Consider the following 19,504-nt stretch of genomic DNA (forward strand, 5'->3'; position numbering starts at 1 on the left):
GCTTCTTGCCTTAAAGCACCTTAAATCTTTATGAAGTTTAAGCACTGTGCTTATGTCGTATATCGTGTGTGCACGTTTCTAATTTCCAATGAAGGGTGACAGCTCTGTTTTAGGTTGTGTACACTGATTGGTGGTAAACCTTGGACTAAGTTTGTAGTCTTAGTAAGGGGCAAGTGCAAAATGGAGCTCTAGAGTGACACCTAACCCATAGAGACACCCATATCTGAGAGTCTGTGCCCTTCTTTTCACTGGGGATCATGTTTTTTTTTTTTTTTTTTTTTTTTACAAGGTGCTTGTCTTTGTGGGACAGATCGAAGATCGGTAATTGTGCTAGGACTACTCTTAGACTGTTACAAAGACAAATGAGAAGACATTTTGAAACCAATAGAGCTTGCATGTTTATTGAACAAATTCTACTAAAATAGTTGAAATACATTGGGTACATTAAGTGCAATATTAGAGATCACATTATTACAAAAGCTTGCCTTTTTATCAATACACAACTGCAACCATACATATATGCCACATCTGCTTAATATTGAATAAATTGCTCTATTATATACAGCTGATATCTTCTACTCATACAATAGGACACTCAAAACAGAGAAGGAAAAATTACAAGATAAGAAAAAATCATAGGCTAAGCATGCATTGCCTAGTAACAGTCAAAAGCTAAAACAGAGCATAGTCTGCGGAGGAAGAGCTAAAGACTGTGTTATACTAAAACGAAAAAACAAAAACGATTAAAAAAAGTGTCTAAGGTGGGCTTCCAGATTGTGTCTAACACAACAGCATTTCAAGAGTAGGTTACTTTGTCACTGAGAGCAAGAACAAAAGTGTAAAATAAAAACTAAATTTTTAGAATTTCGCAACATATAAAGAAAAACTATATGCAAAATTATTAGCTGCCTTTTTCCTAAAAGTAATACCTGCCACAGACCCCAGGACATTTACAAAAATAAACATGCCCTTTTCCAATACACATTCCTAGTTAAAAAAAAAAAAATAAAGGAAAAATTTAAATGAAAGATTTCTACAAGGTTAGTTAAACATTATTGCTATATATCCTAAATGTAGGGGCAGGGGCTTGGGGGATCTAGATTAGGTAAATTACAGTTTTGTGATTGCTCCCACTAGAATAGCTGTATGTTGGTGAATCTACCCCGAATTGTAAGAAAATAAAAACTAAAACACTTGTCCGATTCACCCTGTTAGCAGTTATTTACCGTATAAAAGCTACACTGCAGACAAGGTAGAGTCAGTTCAGTCTATAGAACAACAATCAGGAAAAAATACCAACACCTTCTTAGAACATGAAAAAAAAAACTCCCATCAGAGCTACCTTACCAAGGAGCATGTTTAAAAGTCCAAAATAGCACCATTCATCAGTGTCTCAAATCCTGTGGCAGCTTCTCTGTCACTTACCACAAGGAAACAATGTGTTTCAAACAACTATTTCTATACATTAAAAAGTGTACATGGATAAAATATAGCTATACAGACAATGGATGAAAATAAAGGAAGCGAGTATGCTACATCTAGGTGAAAGTAATACATGGTATAAGGGGGACTCTAAGCCTCAGAGAGGGTAGTGAAGTGTCAAACTGCATCCATCACTTACACACGGCAAAGGCCGATATTTCTTGAGCTAAACTAGTATTCATGAGAATTGGGCACATCAGTTCTCGAGGGAACACTAACAAGTAGCTGACTAGATGTACATAGCAAAACGTACAGGTCTTTAGTTTACCGGTTACTTTCTCATGAACACTTTACCAGCTCACAAAATGGCTGCCTTGACCATGTGTAAACAACAGGTATGAAAAAAAAAGCAGCAAACTGGTACTGAAATTGAAGGCTTTACGTTACTGGCTTTTTGTGAATGGAGGTGCTTGAGAATAGGAAGACGTTGCTGTGGTAGAAACAGGCCAAAAGGCCCACCTGTACTGTGTGTAAACATGGATTCACAGTGTGAAGAGATTCGCCCGACCTAGACTGTAAAAACTGAGTTATGGTACAACTTTGTCTGTGTTATTCTCTAAAGCAAGGCTCAGAGTCCCATATATTCTTACACTTGATGATATACACCGGAACAATTCCCAATATATGACATCATGAGCGTGTCAACCATAAACCAAATGCACTACACATGGAAGAGATACAATTAAAAAAGGAAGAGGTAATTTCAGTGAAAATGATGTCAACATTCATTGTATAGAGTCAGGAGCCCGTCTGCCTCATTGTTCTCTTTGTGGTTGACACTGCAGATGGACGAGTCCACTGAAAAAGAAAAGGAAGATTACATTACTATTGTGCAACAAATGGCAAAAAAACCTTTAATTAAAAACAAGAACAGATGAATCAGCACCTAACATGTGCATCTGTTATTGTGGGCATTAGCAGGAAAAGGTACAGTTTGACAAGAATTAGCTTTTCCCTTGAGGCAGATATATAAAAATTGTCCTAAGGTTAGACAGTGCAGAGTTAGGCCCGTTCCACACTTACGAGTGTGATGCGATGAACTCACAGTGCGTGTTTCCCGGATCTCCCGACCCAAATGCTGCAAACTAGAACTGAACTGACATGCCGAGTTCAGTCCCGGTTTGCAGCGTTTGGACTGGGAGATCTCGGTAGCACGTGTTGCTGTCATAGTACAAGACTGTCTGGTCGTACTTTGCACCTACTATTAGTTGACGCTAGAAAACTAGAACAAACTTCTGTAGGGTCAGCAGTAATTTTGGCGCACAGGTCTTTTTCATCCGACACCCCATTGTCGAACTAGTTGTAGGAGTGGCAGAAAACTGTCTAATTCCCTTTATAAATGTGGCACAGACAGGTTTTTTTATATGCAAATTAAGACAGAATTCTGTTGTAGATAGCGATTTTTGCTCCTCCCCATCTGAGGAAGCAATAAAAGCTGGGCTCAATGATCTACATGTTTACAGGATTTGGAATAGAATCAAATCTAGACAAGACTCCTAAGACAGAGGGAGCTTACTCCTCACACACATACTGGTATAGGACAAGTTGTGAATTACTGTGTGTGTGCAAGAGCAGATTCCCACTTCTGAGGTCAGTTTATGAATCCTGGACCATGCTGTATCCCATGTCATAAACCGACTACGGTCTCCAGTATGGGACTTTTTGCATCAGTTCTCACAGGATTTGCCCAGATAACCAAAAAAAAAAATAAATGAACTCTTCTGGCACAAACATAATGTAGGGGGACCAAGATGGCTTCAGAGACTACTAGGGTATCAAGCATTTTGAAATGAAATATAAAAAAAAAAAAAAAAAAAAAAAAAAAATATCGCTCTTATAAGGTCTACCTACATACATAGTACATTGTGGGCTAAAGTCTAAATCTAAAAAGGCAGACCAAAATTTCTCCTAAACCCAATCCAGGCTGTGGTGAAGAAATAATATACATGTTGTAGTACTAATTAGACTTTGTCATTCAAATTCCCCAGAAGGAGCAGACTAATGTGCATTTCTCATTTAAAAAAATATAAAAATCAACAGAGCTGTTTTTCTTGTCAAAGATAGTCTGGAAGAAAAACAACCTATGTTAGAAAAGTCTGACTGTGCTGCAGGATGTGGGAGGCAGCAAAAACTAAAAAAAAAAAAAAAAGAAAAGAAAAATATCAAGTGCATACAGACTGCAGTTTGGGAACAGTTCCCAAAGTATTGTGTGGGGCAGTTCCTTTCAGCTGTGAAAATATTTAGGGAGATGAAAGGTAATCGTTTGCTCAAATGTGATGAGACCTTTCCAAACTCGAAGTTGTAATGTTTTCCCTGTAATAAAGAAAAATTCTCAAAAGCATATCAAACAATAAAGTAATTGAATCAATTACTAATCCACATGCCAATAAAGGTAATGCTGTGATGGCTATTAATGAGGATGCAACACATGTTTATACATGAAACTTTTTGTTTTGAATCTTTAGAGGAAACGTGATGTCTCAGCAATTTCCAGGGATTCACTTAAAAACAGGATGTAAACATTCAAAATACACAAACTCTCTCCAGCTATTAAAGTGGACATTTTAAGGAAGTGATGATGCCCACACACCGGCTGATTTTATGGCACTGCCTGGGTGGTTAAGAAATTGGTCTTCCTGTATGCCAAGGAAGAAAATGGAATAGGGACTGTCATTATGAAGGAACACTAATCACATAAATGAATGAAAGCGCTAAACAAGAGCTGTAGTTGTCTATTCCGTTTGTATTTCATGGAATTCTGCTATCAGCCTTTGTTTAAAAAAAACGGCACTGTACATGATTACATTGAAACGCAATGTGTATATATATATAAAATAAAGGAGACATATCAGTGAAATAACAGTGTGCATACAGCCTAAGCTTAGAAACATCAGTGATTGGTCTTTGAATCATGAACAGTGCACTGGACTCGGTGCAAAGGACAGGACTCCTTACATCAAACTGAAGTACAAAAAAAAAACAGGGCAAAATTGTAATCATGACTAGGGTTAAGGGCTTTTTCATGTAAAATTCCCTCAAAACACATGGGGTCACCATAAGTCTAGCAAAACAGGTTCTTCACCAGAGCTTTCCTACCATAAAATATGTGAAACAGCCTACCTCAGGAGAAGGTCACAGCATGGACCTCGGAGGGCCAATTATATCACTGTGTTCCCCACATCCCTTTCCCCAAGTATTACAAACTGCAGGGAGGATGGTGTAGAGAAATGCACTATGAATTCAAATATTCCTTCAATATTTCTGTCCATTATAAGGTTTCAGAGAAATTCCCATTTGAATTTGTATGCCATTTAGGCAGTTGGTGCAGCAAGTTGCTTCCGGTGACATTACCATAAGCTGCTGACCAATAAGACCATAACTTCTGCATCTTAAGACACACCCACACAGGAAAGTGTGGAGCTTGTAGTTAACCCCTTAAGGACGGAGGGTTTTTCGGCTAATTTCTCGCTCTCCAACTTCAAAAATCCATAACTTTTTCATTTTTACGTGTACAGACCTGTGTGGGGGCTTATTTTGTGCGTAACAAATTTTACTTTCCCGTCACGTTCTTGTGGGCTCAGTTTTTACGACTTTCACTCTTCGCTCCAAATAACACGCCTCCTTTATTCTTTGGTTCGGTGCGATCGCGGTGATACCAAATTTATATAGGTTTTATTGTGTTTTAATACATTTTCAAAAATTAAACGAATGTGTACAAAAAAGAAAAAAAAAATTTGCCATCTTCTGACGCTAATAACTTTTTCATACTTTGGCGCACGGAAATGTGTGAGGGGTCATTTTTTGCGAAATGAGGCGACGTTTTCATTGCTACCATTTTGAGGTCTGTGCGACATTTTGATCATTTTTTATTTCGTTTTTTATGTTATGTAAAAAGGTGTAAAAGTCGCATTTCGGACATTTGGGCGCCATTTCCCGCCTCGGAGGTCACCGCCGGCCGTAACCGTTTTTATATTTTGATAGATCGGGCATTTTGGGACGCGGCGATACCTAATATGTCTGTGATTTTTACTGTTTGTTATGTTTTATATCCGTTCTAGGGAAAGGGGGGTGATTTGAACTTTTAATATTTTATTAATTTTTTTTATTTTTTAAACTTTTTTTTTTCACTATCTTTTAGACCATCTAGGGTACATTAACCCTAGATGGTCAGATCGCTCCTACCATATACTGCAATACTACAGTATTGCAATATATGGCATTTTTGCAGGTCATACATTACAATGAGCCACTGGCTCATTGTAACGAACCTGCATAAACCATGTAGCCTCGTGTCAAAAGAAGACCCGAGGCTACCATGGTAACCGATCGCCGCCCCCCGATGACGTTCGGGGGCGTGGCGATCAAAAAAAAGATGGCGGCGCCCACGCGCTGCCGTCTTTTAAACGCCGCCCGCGACTTTGCGGGCGGCGTTTACAGGGTTAATAGCCGCGATCGGTGCAAGCACCGACCGCGGTTATTAGCGGTGGGGGTTTTGTGCAAAATGCAAAAACCCCCACCTCTGTATGAAGAGGACTCAGCCCGTGAGCCCTCTTCATACATCCCTTATACCTCTGCGCCGTAGAGCTACGGCGCAGAGCGTTAAGGGGTTAAAGGCTGACTCATGTACAAAAAAATATAAGGGAAAAGGTTTATTCAATGACTAGCAAAGTTTCGGTATTATAACTCTTGCTACTAGAGAAGAGTGTAATAATGAAATGTCCTTCCCCTCCCCTCCACCAATCACTCTATCCATCTTCCAGTCTTCAGTATCTATCTAATCTATCTCCTAAACTGCAGAACAGCACATGGTGTGGATTGGAGACTTGGAGAGGCACAGAGCACATTATGACTGCTCTCCCTCTCATGTCTGCCATTTCCTGCTGTGGAGTATGAGGTGAATAGGAGAGGGGTGACTGTGTAGGAGAGCTGCAGCTTCTGGTGGATTATTTGTTTATATACTGGTGTAGGGAAAGCTGAGGGTGGAGCAGTGTGAGGAAAATCAGATGAGCAGAGCAGTGTAGAGAGGAGTGGGGGCGTGTAACATGTACATTCTCACTCCGTCTTCAGCACAGTGAGGACGGAGGGATCACTGGCAGAAGCGGATAGCAGGGGGAAGTACGCTGAATAGAAGAGGAAGGAGAAAGATTTGGGTAACTAATCCAATTTCAGAATGGCTTTAAACTGCATGTCCTACAACAGATCAAAAGTTTTTTTAAATGACAGTTTTTAAGTCCATGTCTTGTTTAAACTGGACTTGAAGATCAGAACTCTGGGGTACTTAACGTGAAGGTGTGTTCTACCAACATGCATCTTAAAATTACATAAAATACTAGAGTATAAGCTAAATTTTTACAGCACAAAAAATGTGCTGAAAACAACCGAACTTGGCTTATACTCGAGTTGAACAAAAAAAAGTAAAGTCAATACTCGTCTTTCCAATGTCCCCGCAGGTCCTCTTCTAACTGCAGGTCCTCTGCACCCACATTACATCAGCCACCACTGACAAGATAGTGTGTGTGTGTGTGTGTGTGTGTGTGTGTGTGTGTGTGTGTGTGTGTGTGTGTGTGTGTGTGTGTGTGTGTGTGTGTGTGTGTGTGTGTGTGTGTGTGTGTGTGTGTGTGTGTGTGTGTGTAAATATTGCTGGCTCATGCACTATGACAGTGATGGCGAACCTTTTAGAGCCTCAGTGCCCAAATGTCAATCAAAAGCCACTTATTTATTGCAAAGTGCCAGCGCAGCAATTTAAGCAGTAATGTATTTCTCTTTGTTCATTAACAACATTCAATCCTTCAGTCTCCCAAGGACACCAACACAGTTGAAAGAAGGAGGGCAAATTCATCTATCATTGTAGGAAGATTCTGCAGGCAGATTCTTTGAGTTCCGTCTGGTGAGCTTAATTCTGGGTGATGACCTGGGTGCCCACAGAAAGGGCTCAGAGCGCCCCCTCTGGCACCCGTGCCATAGGTTCGCACCACTGCACTATGATGTCAGAGGTGGCGGATGTCATGGTGTGCGCGCAGCCAGCAAGCACAGAGCTGCAAGGGACATCGAAAAGTTGAGTATTGACTATTTTTTTATGTGCTGGACATACTAGGGGGCAGGAGGCTAGCTGGCTATATACAAGAGGAGGAAGGGGCAGGAGGATGGCTAGCTATATACTGGGTAAAGGTTGTGACTAATGCAATTCCCACCCTAGGCTTATAATGGAGTCAAAAAGTTAAAATTAGGCATCTCAGCTTATGTTTGGGTCGACAAATATCACTTGCATATTACTACCTAAAAGCGATAGTCTGCCATTATAAACACTGAGTAAGCATATTAGGTTTAATAAAATACAACTAAAAGATAATTCCAAGTAAGGAGGAGGATGATATGTACCCAAAAGATTACACAGATTGCTGGGTTTAATAATCTGCTTTCAGTAATATAAACTGACAAACTGCATAGTAAACTGCCCTGACCACTAATAAGGGGAAAATAATAAGCATTTTGTTGGGTTTAGTCACATTCTGAAATTTCTGCCAGAAAATCTTCCAGAATACTGAGAGCCAAAATGAGTCATCCTCCAACCAGACTGAGAACAAAAGTTACCCTGTCAGTAAAACCCTAAAATATATCTACTTCTAATCCAGAATAAGAACTATAGTGGAATTTAGTTTGTTCTGAAACTTAAAAGGATTGTCCATGTCTAGCTGCAGGAGAGGGGGGGGATGTATATTAATAACGAAGAGCTTACTTACCTCCTCCTGCTTTATGGCTTCCAGGAAAGACTGTTCTTACCTATGCTGGTGGATCGTGTGATTCTGAAATTGCCATTCTGCTTATCAGGTCCCACAATCCACCACCAGGATGCAGGACCAGCGGTTTCCATAGGGGCTAGGAATACAGCAGGCCCTGTAAACAGGTGCAGTCTCCTCTTTAACCCCTTAAGGACGCAGCCATTTTACAGCTTAAGGCTCAGCCCTATTTTTTGGATTCTGACTTGCTTCGCTTTATATGGTTATAACTTTTGAACACTGTTACTTATCAAAACGATTCTGAGATTGTTTTTTCCCCACATGTTGTACTTCATTTTAGTGGTAATTTTTGGCAGATAAGTTTTGCGTTTATTTACAAAAAAAAGAAAATATGATGAATTTTTTGAAAAATTTGCCATTTTCGAAATTCTAAATCATCACGTTTTCAGGCAGATAAATTTACCACCTAAATAAGTTGCTGAATAACATTTCCCATTTGTCTACTTTACATTTTCATAATTTCTGAAATATCTGGATAATTTATTTTGACGTCACGCGGCTTACAAATAGAATAGCGATTTTCCGGATTTTCAGAATTGACTATTTTGGGGATAAATACAGTTTTGAATGAAATTTTACATATTTAGCATCAAAACCCCCTATATAATCTACCCATTTTCAAATCTGCACCCCTCAAGCTATCAGAAACAGCTTTTACGAAGATTGTTAACCCCTTGAGATCTTCATAGTAATTGAATCAAAATGGAGGTGAAATTTAGAATGGTCATATTGTTCCCTTATACGTTCATTTAGCACTAAAATTTACACATTTCCAAAATATAAAAAGAGAAAACCCACCATACAATTTGTTCTGCAATTTCTCCTGAGTACAAAGACCCCCCACATGTGGCCGTTACTTGTTTTATGGGCGCACAGCGAGACGCAGAAGGGAAGGAGCGCCCTGCAGCTGCCAGGATTTTAGTTTCCTCATTGGCCCCTTTTGAAGGCTATAAAATTTTTGATTTTGCGTTATTGGGGCCATGTGATGCCATTTTTTTTGCGGGATGAGATGCTTTTTCCATTGTTACCATTTTGGGGTTGGTATTACCTATTGTTGAAAATTTAGGAACTTTTTTTGAGGGCAGGAGTAGAAAAGCATCAATTCTGTACTGGATTTTTTACTTTTTTTTTTTTGGTGTTCACCGTATAGACGAATAGTCATGTTATCTTTATTCTATGGGGCGATACGATTACGGGGATACCAGACATGAATATATTTTCTTACGTTTTACTAAATTTGTCAAACAAAACCCTAATGTGGGGAAAAATCTATAATTTTTGTATTGCCATCTTCCAAGTGGCATAACTTTGTTACGTTTTTGGCTACGGAGCTGGTTGATGGCTTGTTTTTTGCGGGACATGTTGTACTTTGCACCAGTATCATGTCTGAGTACATATGGTTTTTTGGTCGCATTTTATATCATTTTTTGTGGGATTGAAAAGGTAAAAATCATAATTTTTGGAGGGTTTATAACAGTTTTTTTTTACGGCGTTTATCGTGGGGGTTCAATAATGATTTACTTTTATTCTACGGGTTGTTACGGACGCGGTGATACTATATATGTGGGGTTTGTGTTATGATTTAGACTTTTTTTTTGAGTTATATGTCTCTTTATATGTTTTGGGGGTTTGGGGCATTTTTAGTGATTTATGACTTTATTTTTTTATTGAATAACTTTTTTTTTTACTTTTTCACTTTTATACCATGGGATATGAACAAGCAATCTTCTGATTGCTTCTTCATGATAATATTCTGCAATACTCATGTATTGCAGAGTATTATCAGTGTCAGCCTATGCACTTGCATAGGCTGGCACTTTGCCAGTAAGATGACGTCACAGACGCCATCTTACTGGCAATTCTTGCTAGTAACTCTGGGGTCCAGATCGGACCCCAGAGTTACTATAGCAACGATCGGCGCCCCCCGAAAACGGTTCGGGGGGGCCGATCGTGGGGGAAAGACCCCCCAGATACTTGTTAGATGCCGCGGTCGCGCTGACCGCGGCATCTAACGGGTTAAGCACCCGCGATCGGAGACAACTCCGATCGCGGGTGTTACAGCCGGCACCCCGTGTTTCCCGATGCCGGTTCGGCTCTGATCCAGAGCCGAGCCGGCATAGGAGCCGTGGCGGATATATCCGCCACTGAGCGCTAAGTCACTGCGCTCCGTGGCGGATATATCCGCCGCGGAGCGTGAAGGGGTTAAGCTTCCTCAACACGCAAGTCCCTCTAAAGATTCAGTCTTGATGAAATGCGTCAGGGAAGGGTATGTGGACAGGGGGAGCATAAGGCTATAGGGACAGTCTCGGTACACCCTTGTAACGGCGGGAGTTATTAGGGACCCAGTAGGGATAGTACTGTCCGAGGCGCACCAAACTCCCGTTAAGCTGCAATTACAGTACATCTGAATCACGGTAAGATTAAATGTGAGTCGGTTACCAATATCAGACTGACCGTTTAAGGTGATACGGTTTTAGCTTTATTTTCGCAGGGCTCTGAGGCAACAAATAAAACTAGAAAAGTTGCCCTCGGATTACACTATTTCACATTGTTCTACGTGATGTAATAAAGATATGATTTTAGTCACATTTACCACTCTGAGTTTAGTCTCTGCTTGTTGGTGATATATTTGAGTGATGTTTCATGATTAATTGTATTGATGCTTACTTGAATATACTAAACACACCCCCAGTTCCTGCCTAAAAGTGGCATGTGGGGTATAAATCGGACAAAACTATTAGTTCGTAGTATTTTCTTTTCTAAGAAAATACTTAGACATTAATTGTTTATAAGAATGGTTGTGTTTTTTGAGTCATAAATATTTAACATTTCTGATAACTTACCTTTCCCTTTTATCTTCAAGAAAAATGTATATCGTAATTGTTTACGGTTTCTGGCAAGTTCAGTTCCTGCCAGCCCCAAAGTCTAGTAATCTGTATAAGCACAAGGTGATTCATTCAGACCCTTCCTACCAGGTAGAGCTTCCGATGCTGTGAAATTTTCATCCTCAACCTCAACCATAAAACATGAAGTAGAAAGGAGAGTAGTAGGCCTTTTAACAGTATACTATAGGCCTGAAAATGTTTACGTCAACTTTTAAGTTTAAAACCACATATGTTGACTCACATAAATGTTGTATAGCTTATAAATTAATTAAATTGTTAATGGTTCTTTTTAATAATAAGGGATATGTAACATTACATGATGCCCATTTTTCACCCTTCTGTATATGTTATAGCGCTGCAGTGGAATTAAACAAATGCCGTCGGGGTATCTTTTATGGATTAGAACTTTTGGCTCTGTTATATATCAGAGAAATACTCATGTAACCAGGCAGAGTCTGTTGACTTTACACCAAATGTAAATTGCTAGTGAGGGTGCATACACTTGTAGAATATCTTTTAGTAGATACTCTCAGGAAACTGCTGGTGTAAAGAAATCACACAAATACAAACTTGGGTTACCTTAGAAAATCTTCCATCTAGCAGTGTAGTCTGACATGGATCACCAGCATCACAGATAGTTAAATGTGAATGGTTCACCTGCAATGACAATCACAATGCAGTTACACTAGAAACACAACTAGGGGGTAAAGGTAACATAATATTTACTGATTATGAAAGTTAAATGTACATGACTTTGTATTCATAGAACCTTATTCCCAGTATTCAAACTAGTTCTGCCAACTTGGAAAATTCAGTTTTGCAATGCAAATAAGATTTCACTTTGACTGAATGCCATAACACTAAAGCATAGGAGGTCAGGGTCTTCTTTTAAGTAAATTTGTTACATATTAGCAGATTATTAAAAGATGAATTATGCTTTTATTGCTGTCCATACATAACACAATTTTGACTACAAAAAATGCAAAGAACATTGTAAAATAACAAAAGCACTTTTGGGATTTGAAAACTTACCAATATACATCCAATATTCTGCACCGGACAGGAATAAATAAAGAAATTGGTGATGAACTTTTATAAGCTGCAAACTGGCAATTTAACTAAAACCCTGCCCCCCACTCATTGCAAAAAATGGGAAGTAAAGTGGCAAACCTCTTTAAGGTCTGTTCATAAAAGATTCAGTAACAGATTTTTAGGTAACAGGAGGCATCATTCTGTATCTCGCCAAGGATTCTTCCAAAAGGGCGTTTTTGCAGCAGATTTTAAAGATCCAAAGTGAGAAAATAGCCTAATAATTAGGATTTAAATCGCGATATTGAACTGTTTAAACTGCTCAATAATGTAAAGAAGATTTGTTGTATGGAGGTGATAGTTGGTGGCCCAGTACATTCACCTCCAAAACTCTATTGGTTTAGTGTTAATAATGTAAAGGCAATAAAAATGTAAAATATACAATTAACAGTTAACAGGGTATTTGTTCCGCTTATCAAATGGCATGCTGCTGGGCAAGACATTATTTGTTACAAAGGGGATTATGTTGATGATGCTACAAAGTTACAAGGACAAAAACCATGTGCAAGACTTGATAAAAGATGGTGTAAAGGTTATGACATTGCATTTAACATGCCTACAGATAAAACTATGTCAATGTCTAAATCAGAAATTATTGGATATATTAATGAATAAATTAAGGATCAGTATTAGTGCAATTTGACTTTTTGTGGAAAGCCTAAAGCCAGAAGTGAATCCAACAGAAAAGAGAAGTAGAAACTTTACTTTAAAAGGGGTTATCCGAGTTTACTAATAATTTAGGGACGGGCTGGGGTGGGCTATTTAGAAATAATAAACTTGTACTTACCTCCTCCAGCGCCGCTGATGTCCCAGCGGCGACAGAGGAGTTAAGTACACATTTATTATTTTTAAATAGCCCGGCCCCAAATTATTAGTTATATCGGATAACCCCTTTAATATCACTATGATGCTAGGAATCCTTTCTTCCGCCCTGTGGTTGATCCTTGAAATTTGCCCAGGGCACGTTCTGTGATTGACGGGTTCATATAAACACCCACACAGTGTACAAAATGAAGATTGTTTGTCACAGCAGATACAGAGAATGATTATGAATCAATCTAGAATCTACAGACATGTGGATTAACCTGAACTGTAACACTGTCACTTGAACAAAAAAACCCTACTTTATCTACATTTAAATACTTTGATAGAAGACTCAAGGGATTATACATGTTCAAGATTAAAACAAGAAGATTAAAAGTTATTCTTTTTCCAAGACTTGAAATCCCTTCACAAAGTTCAAAATCTGGTTAAAGCTTGAATAATTCAAAGAAAGGCAGAAGGTTACTTTTATACACCTTAATGAAATAATGTAGTAAAACAGGTAGGCAAGGCCGATTCTTCACTGCATCATGTCTACTTTTTGGTCGTATTTAGTGTTGCAGCTCGACTCCAATACAATCAATAGGGCCAAACTGCAATACCACATCCTGGACAACTCCTTTAAAAGGGCATCTACCACCGGGATGAAGTACTGTATGCAAATGAGCCTGAGGGGCTCCAGACTCTATAGGTGTTAATGGATTCTGGAGCTCATTTGCATACAGTCCTTTATCCTGGTGGTAGATGCCCTTTAAATGGGGTTTTCAGTCAAAGTGCCAACGTATTACTTGCATGTTAATACAGCCACTGACTTATCAAACAATGATTTTAATTTACAACCCTCTCATTGGCTGTAGTCAACAAGATCACTGTTAAAGGGGCCTGTCACCATGCTGTCTAATCTGCAGGGAGAAAGTGGTGGAGCTATGGAAGTTTTAAATATGGTTATGTTGAAAAATTCCATAAAACATGTAATTTACTTGAAAGACATAAGAAGTTTCTGAGGACTATATTCTTAAATTACAGAACATAGTGTTATAATTATTCTAATTACCCTGGGGCACTCAGCCTAGGTCACCGTAGAGCCTTGTATTTTAATTTATGCACTCCGCCTATCGCGCATCTATGTGCTGTGTTTGTAGGGGGAGGAGCACGACGGTGGGGGACTGCTTGCTCAACGGGGGGAGGACATAAATTAAAGTACGAGATCATGTATCCTAAGCGCCCCAGGGTAATTAGCATAACTTTTATATCTCTTTATGCCACGATTGCGGAAATATAGCGTTATAAAAGTTATGCTAATTACCTCAGAAACTAATTACCAAAGTTCCTCAGGAACTTCTTATTAGTACACATCTTTCATCACTAAACTGATGGCATATGTCCTTTAAATCTCTGTTCTTTCTATGCTGACAAGTCAAGGAGGTGGTCAGATCAGTGACTGGCAGCCAGCTCTGTATACACATGGATACAGGGAATTATGTCAACCACGGATAAGACAAACTCATGACTTCTCACATGAAAAAAAAAAAAAAAAAAAAAAAAAAAGATTTAAGTGATTAAAATACATGTTACGCTTAATCTTTTCAACATTACTAAATCTCTTCAGCACCTTCTGCCCTATAACAAGCTGCCAGCAGATTACACTGCATTTTCATGGCAACAAGTTTTGTGTCTATATTTCAGCCTAGCTCCTTAGCTCGACTAGTAGCCACACTTATGTATATCTCTCTTCTATAAAGGGTGGATGGTGGTTATACCCATCATGGCATTAATCTTCTTTGATTTGACTGGATGGGAGCAGCCATCATACCAGTCTCTGTGATCCACATGATGGAGGCTTTTAGTAGTTTGTTTTACCATTTGCAGTAATTTTACAATCAGAGCATTAAACCTGAAAAGTAAGAAAACCATGCAAGCAAGTCTTTATTAAAAAATTCCAATATTTGTGTTTCCACATCTACAGTATATATCTCCATGGTAGTAGAAAACATGAAAAGTAAATGTGCAGTGGAAGAAACAGAGGTTAGATGATTTGTATGACAATCATAAAGAGAGCATGGGATTTTGTGTGTGCAAGATACTTGGGTTGGCTCAAAAATGTTGCACTGTAATGTTGGTTAGCTTCCAAGTTCATTACAGAGCCAGGAAGAAAGAACTCCCAATACCAACTTGATATAGATTCTGGAATTCTGTTATCTTGAGTTACCTTGCACTATATTATTAATATTAAATTCTCTCCCCCTACAAGCTGGAAAAAAAAAAACAATAATGACTCTACAGAATTCAATTTCTGCCACCTGTGCCCTGCAGTGCCAACAGCATGTGGTTTATCAATGGATGCAGGCTGCCCCCTTGTGCTCATATGCATCATGACAACTTCTCCAATCATTTGTGACATAGGGTTATGGAGGCAGCCATCTTGCATACTTTCTCAGTCAACATTTCAAAGGCTTTCTTATGTCCATGTGGCTACTATAAAGAAACTAGGGTTTGCAGATTACACAAAGATGTGAAATTACAATAGGCAGGGAGCCTTGTGTGGCATTGAAAAGGTGCAATTGTATCCTTTGCCCTTACTTCTCTTCTAGAAGAGCACAGTGGTTGAAAGGAGAGGTGATCATAGTCCAAAATTGTAATAGTTCAGAGTTTAAGATCTTATTTTCTGGTAAACCAGACTCCTGTAAGATACACCTTGTGCTTCTTAACCACCAATAATAACAATCCTCAGCAGGAGGAGATCTGTAGCCACCTCATTTTGCAATGGTTGAAGCTGTATTATTGGTTACTCATACATCCAGACACTGGGACTGTGGTAATCTTCTTATATGTGTTATCCATGGCCTCCATTCTTCTAAGAAAGGCTTTAATTAACTTAATTATGATAATGAGCCTGAGGGCCTCGGGGGGGGGGGGGGGGTTACCAGAGCCCCTTAGTGATGTTTTTTTCACAGGCTGTTACAATGAGCAGAGCAGGTCTCCCCCCCCCTGCACTCCCTGCTAGATTAAACAGGCAAATGAAAGAGAGAGAGCAGGGGGATTGTGAGACATGTTCTGCTCTTTGTAACAGCACTTTAATAAAAGTATTCTCATCCTATGTATGTCATATGCCACACCCAAGTAAAAAAAAAAAAAAAAAAAAAATTAGGGTCCCTTAACTGCACTCCACATGGGGATAATGCATTGCTGCCTCACTAATCTGGTATACCGATTTAATGTGGACATGCCATACATTTCTGAACAATCATTTATTGAGCATAAACTATTCATGCAGAGTATCTTTGAGCATTACATTTTGTATAATTTTCACTTTTCAACACTGCAAAGCTTCTTGCAGCCACTTGTACTATTCATCAGTGTATCAATGCTTTGTTTAAAAGTATGACATTATATAAGGTAGTGCAAAGGATCTACACAAGAAGTAATTTCAAATGTGGATGTATGAAGTATTGCAGCCAGGCCATTGTTACCAGATATGCATTTCTATCTGTATTGTAGAAGGGGATGAATTACCAAGGGAATTCCAATAAGTGACTTGTGTGTAAACACCAGTGTAATATCTAATGACACATACCTCAATTATTCTGCTCTGGTGACCTACTTCTCAAAGAATGACAAGCTATGTTATGATATCCTTCCCTATTCATCTCTGTGTTCATAAAATAAACATTGCATCACACTGAGCGAAGCAGCTATTGTCCCCAAAGGAACCAGCACCTGAAGGAGGAGCTACACCAGATCATGCATAAGAAGGCATGACCCGATGTAAAATGTTACAAAATTTTACAAAGTGTTACATATACATCAATAAAAGGTATCCATTGTTTATTCACTGTAATATAATAAACAATATAGATTGACGGCCAAGTGATCTTACCACGCTAACAACCCGACAGCAGTCTGGAGGCTGCATTGTGGCTGTTACCACAAGGAGAACAATCTGCAGAAATAAAATGAATGCATGTGAATCATGTATAGCATTACATGGGCAGGCTGCAAGGATAACATACATTGATCATAATCTGAACATATAGGAGTTGTATGATCCAAGAACTTGTATTCATATTATTGGTGGGATAATTCTGCATTCCATCTCCAGAATTCTAAAGAGAACCCCCCCCCCCCTCCTCTACCCCCCAGCGGCAGCATGTCCTTGCAGAGCTGCTCTATTAATAGCCGCCTTCACAACTTTGAAGTGCATCCAATGATTCATAGAATAAGACAAAAATAAATTTAAAAAACCCGAATTCCATTCCTCCCGCTATCCCCATCCAACATCACCCCCCAGACCCATTACATCTGTGCTGTCAGAGGCAGGTCAGTATCCCAGGTCCCTCCTTCAGCTCTTCATACTGGAGGTTATTTTAGGAAATGACAGTCTGCATAACTATCATCTGTGCCAATGACATGGATCTCAGCCGGCAAAGGAATATTACCGGCATGTATCCCATTTACACTCAGTGGATTCATTCCATTATCAAACTTTCATTGCAGTTTATATGAAATACATGGATCAGCCTGATCTATTGTCTGGTGGGTAAATCATCTGCTCCATTTATATATTTTCTTCCGCATTCATTCCTCATCCATACATGAAATATATCTATATCTGTACAATGCATGAACATCCCCTATAGAGGAGACAGTATAGAGCGGCTATGCTGATCCCATACTGCTATGTGGGTATATAGGGTATACAGCACAAAGTGCCGTGGGTGACGTCATCGTTCTCCTCTGCAACTAGTAGCAGCCGGTAAAGCCGCTGTGCAGCTCAGGGCTGACAATGCCGCACCGGTTCTTCTATAGTACATACAAAAGACGCAGGTCCGTGCAGATACTCACAGGCAGACGGCTCCGCTCAGTCCTCACTCACACATAGTTAGCAGAGAGGTGACATGCTGCAGGCAGAAGTGCCGGGACTTGTAGGAAGAAGAGGTGCAGCCCAGGGGAGAGAGCCGCCTCTCCCCAGCGCCCGGCTATTAATGAGCTAATTGTGAGGCTGCTGGCCGGCTCCCAGCCCCTCGCCTTGTGCCGCTGCAGAGCCAGACTGCTTAGTCTGCAATAATCTGCAACTCAAAGTGCCCCAGTGTCTAGCAGCCAGAGCCTCACAGCCAATGGTGCGCACTGGCGCCGCCTGCAGGCCGGCCCTTCCCGGGGAGGCGCAGCTCCGCCCACAGTCCTCGCATGATCCCGGCTCTGCAGACAGGGGGCCGTCCCTCCTGTCACCGCGCACAGGGATTGGCGGCCAGCGGCGTCACTCAGGTGTAGAGGGAGGCGGGTCCTGCTGCACATTCGGAGAGTGGTGATTGGTTAGGAGCGCAGTCATGAACCCTCTCCAGGCCGCTGCCGCTGCTGCTGCTGCACAGACGTGGCCGCCTGCCAGGGAGGGAGGGGGCGCTGTAACCAGAAGCCTGCAGCAGAGGTCGTCTGAGGCAACCAGGACACGGACGTGCTGCTGCCTCCTGCCCTTTTATGTGCATGTCTGTAGTGAGGAGGGAGATGTCTCCCTGCGGCCCTGATACATGGCAGAATAATCATGGCTCATGTATAGTCAGAAGAACAGTCCTACACACATGGCAGCTCTGTGAGGAGAGGACAGGGAGGCAGACATTTTATGGACATGCTAACAGTAACTCTATACAGTCCTCTAACCTAAAATGGTAGATTATGTCTCATCACTTAGCTCAGGGTTATAGCTGCCATTAACACTACAGGAGCTGAGGAGTCCTCTAACATCACTAATATTTCATAGCCTGTAGTGTATGTGCACTGACACAGCCCCAGTAACTCCTATTGTCCTGGTAATATGTATAGCTGACACTAGAAGTATTAATCTGGGCCTCAGTAAATCATATTGTCCTGGTCAGGACAGGTTTTGGATAAAGTGGGGCCCCAAAATAAAACAAATGTATGAACAGTCACTAAGAGGCTTTAGTCCTGCACAATAATAACACTGTAGTTACAAGCAGTAGTAGGGTAAGGCAATGGGTACTATGGGGCTATTGGAGAATGTTATAGGAGATAGACAGATGATAGAAGATAAATATGAAAGATGATATAGATTTCTAGATGCATAAATATAAAGTATATTATAGATAGAAGATAGATATGAAAGATGGATACAGTAGGAGAGAGAAGATGCAAAAAATAGACAAATTATAGGAGATATATAACTAGACAGATAGATATGTAGATATTAAAGGATAAATATATCCTCTGCCCACAAGAGTCCACATGCAGGGGGCCCCTTTAGGACAGAATGCCCTAGGCAAATTCCCAGTTTGGTGCCCCCATAATGCACTGGTCCTGGTAATACATGTACAGCAAAAGCTGACACTAGAAGTATTAATCTCACCCTCAGTCCTATTTTGTTGTACAATATTAAATATACAGCTGTATACTTAGTTATTTATTATTGTAAGTAATTAT

At 40.0% G+C, this 19,504-nt stretch overlaps 1 long non-coding RNA gene across 1 annotated transcript; it reads right to left on the bottom strand.

Annotated features, from left to right (window-relative positions):
• Nucleotides 1-373: 373 nt before the first annotated feature.
• On the bottom strand, nt 374-18,232 carry LOC140121248 (uncharacterized). The gene is made up of 4 exons (XR_011854052.1): nt 17,918-18,232; nt 16,953-17,015; nt 11,744-11,821; nt 374-2,280 (listed from the first exon to the last, which is right to left on the bottom strand). It is a non-coding gene; the product is annotated as an uncharacterized lncRNA (long non-coding RNA).
• Nucleotides 18,233-19,504: the final 1,272 nt, after the last annotated feature.

The sequence above is a fragment of the Engystomops pustulosus genome, chromosome 1 (genome assembly GCF_040894005.1).
Source record: "Engystomops pustulosus chromosome 1, aEngPut4.maternal, whole genome shotgun sequence".
NCBI classification, from domain to species: domain Eukaryota; kingdom Metazoa; phylum Chordata; class Amphibia; order Anura; family Leptodactylidae; genus Engystomops; species Engystomops pustulosus.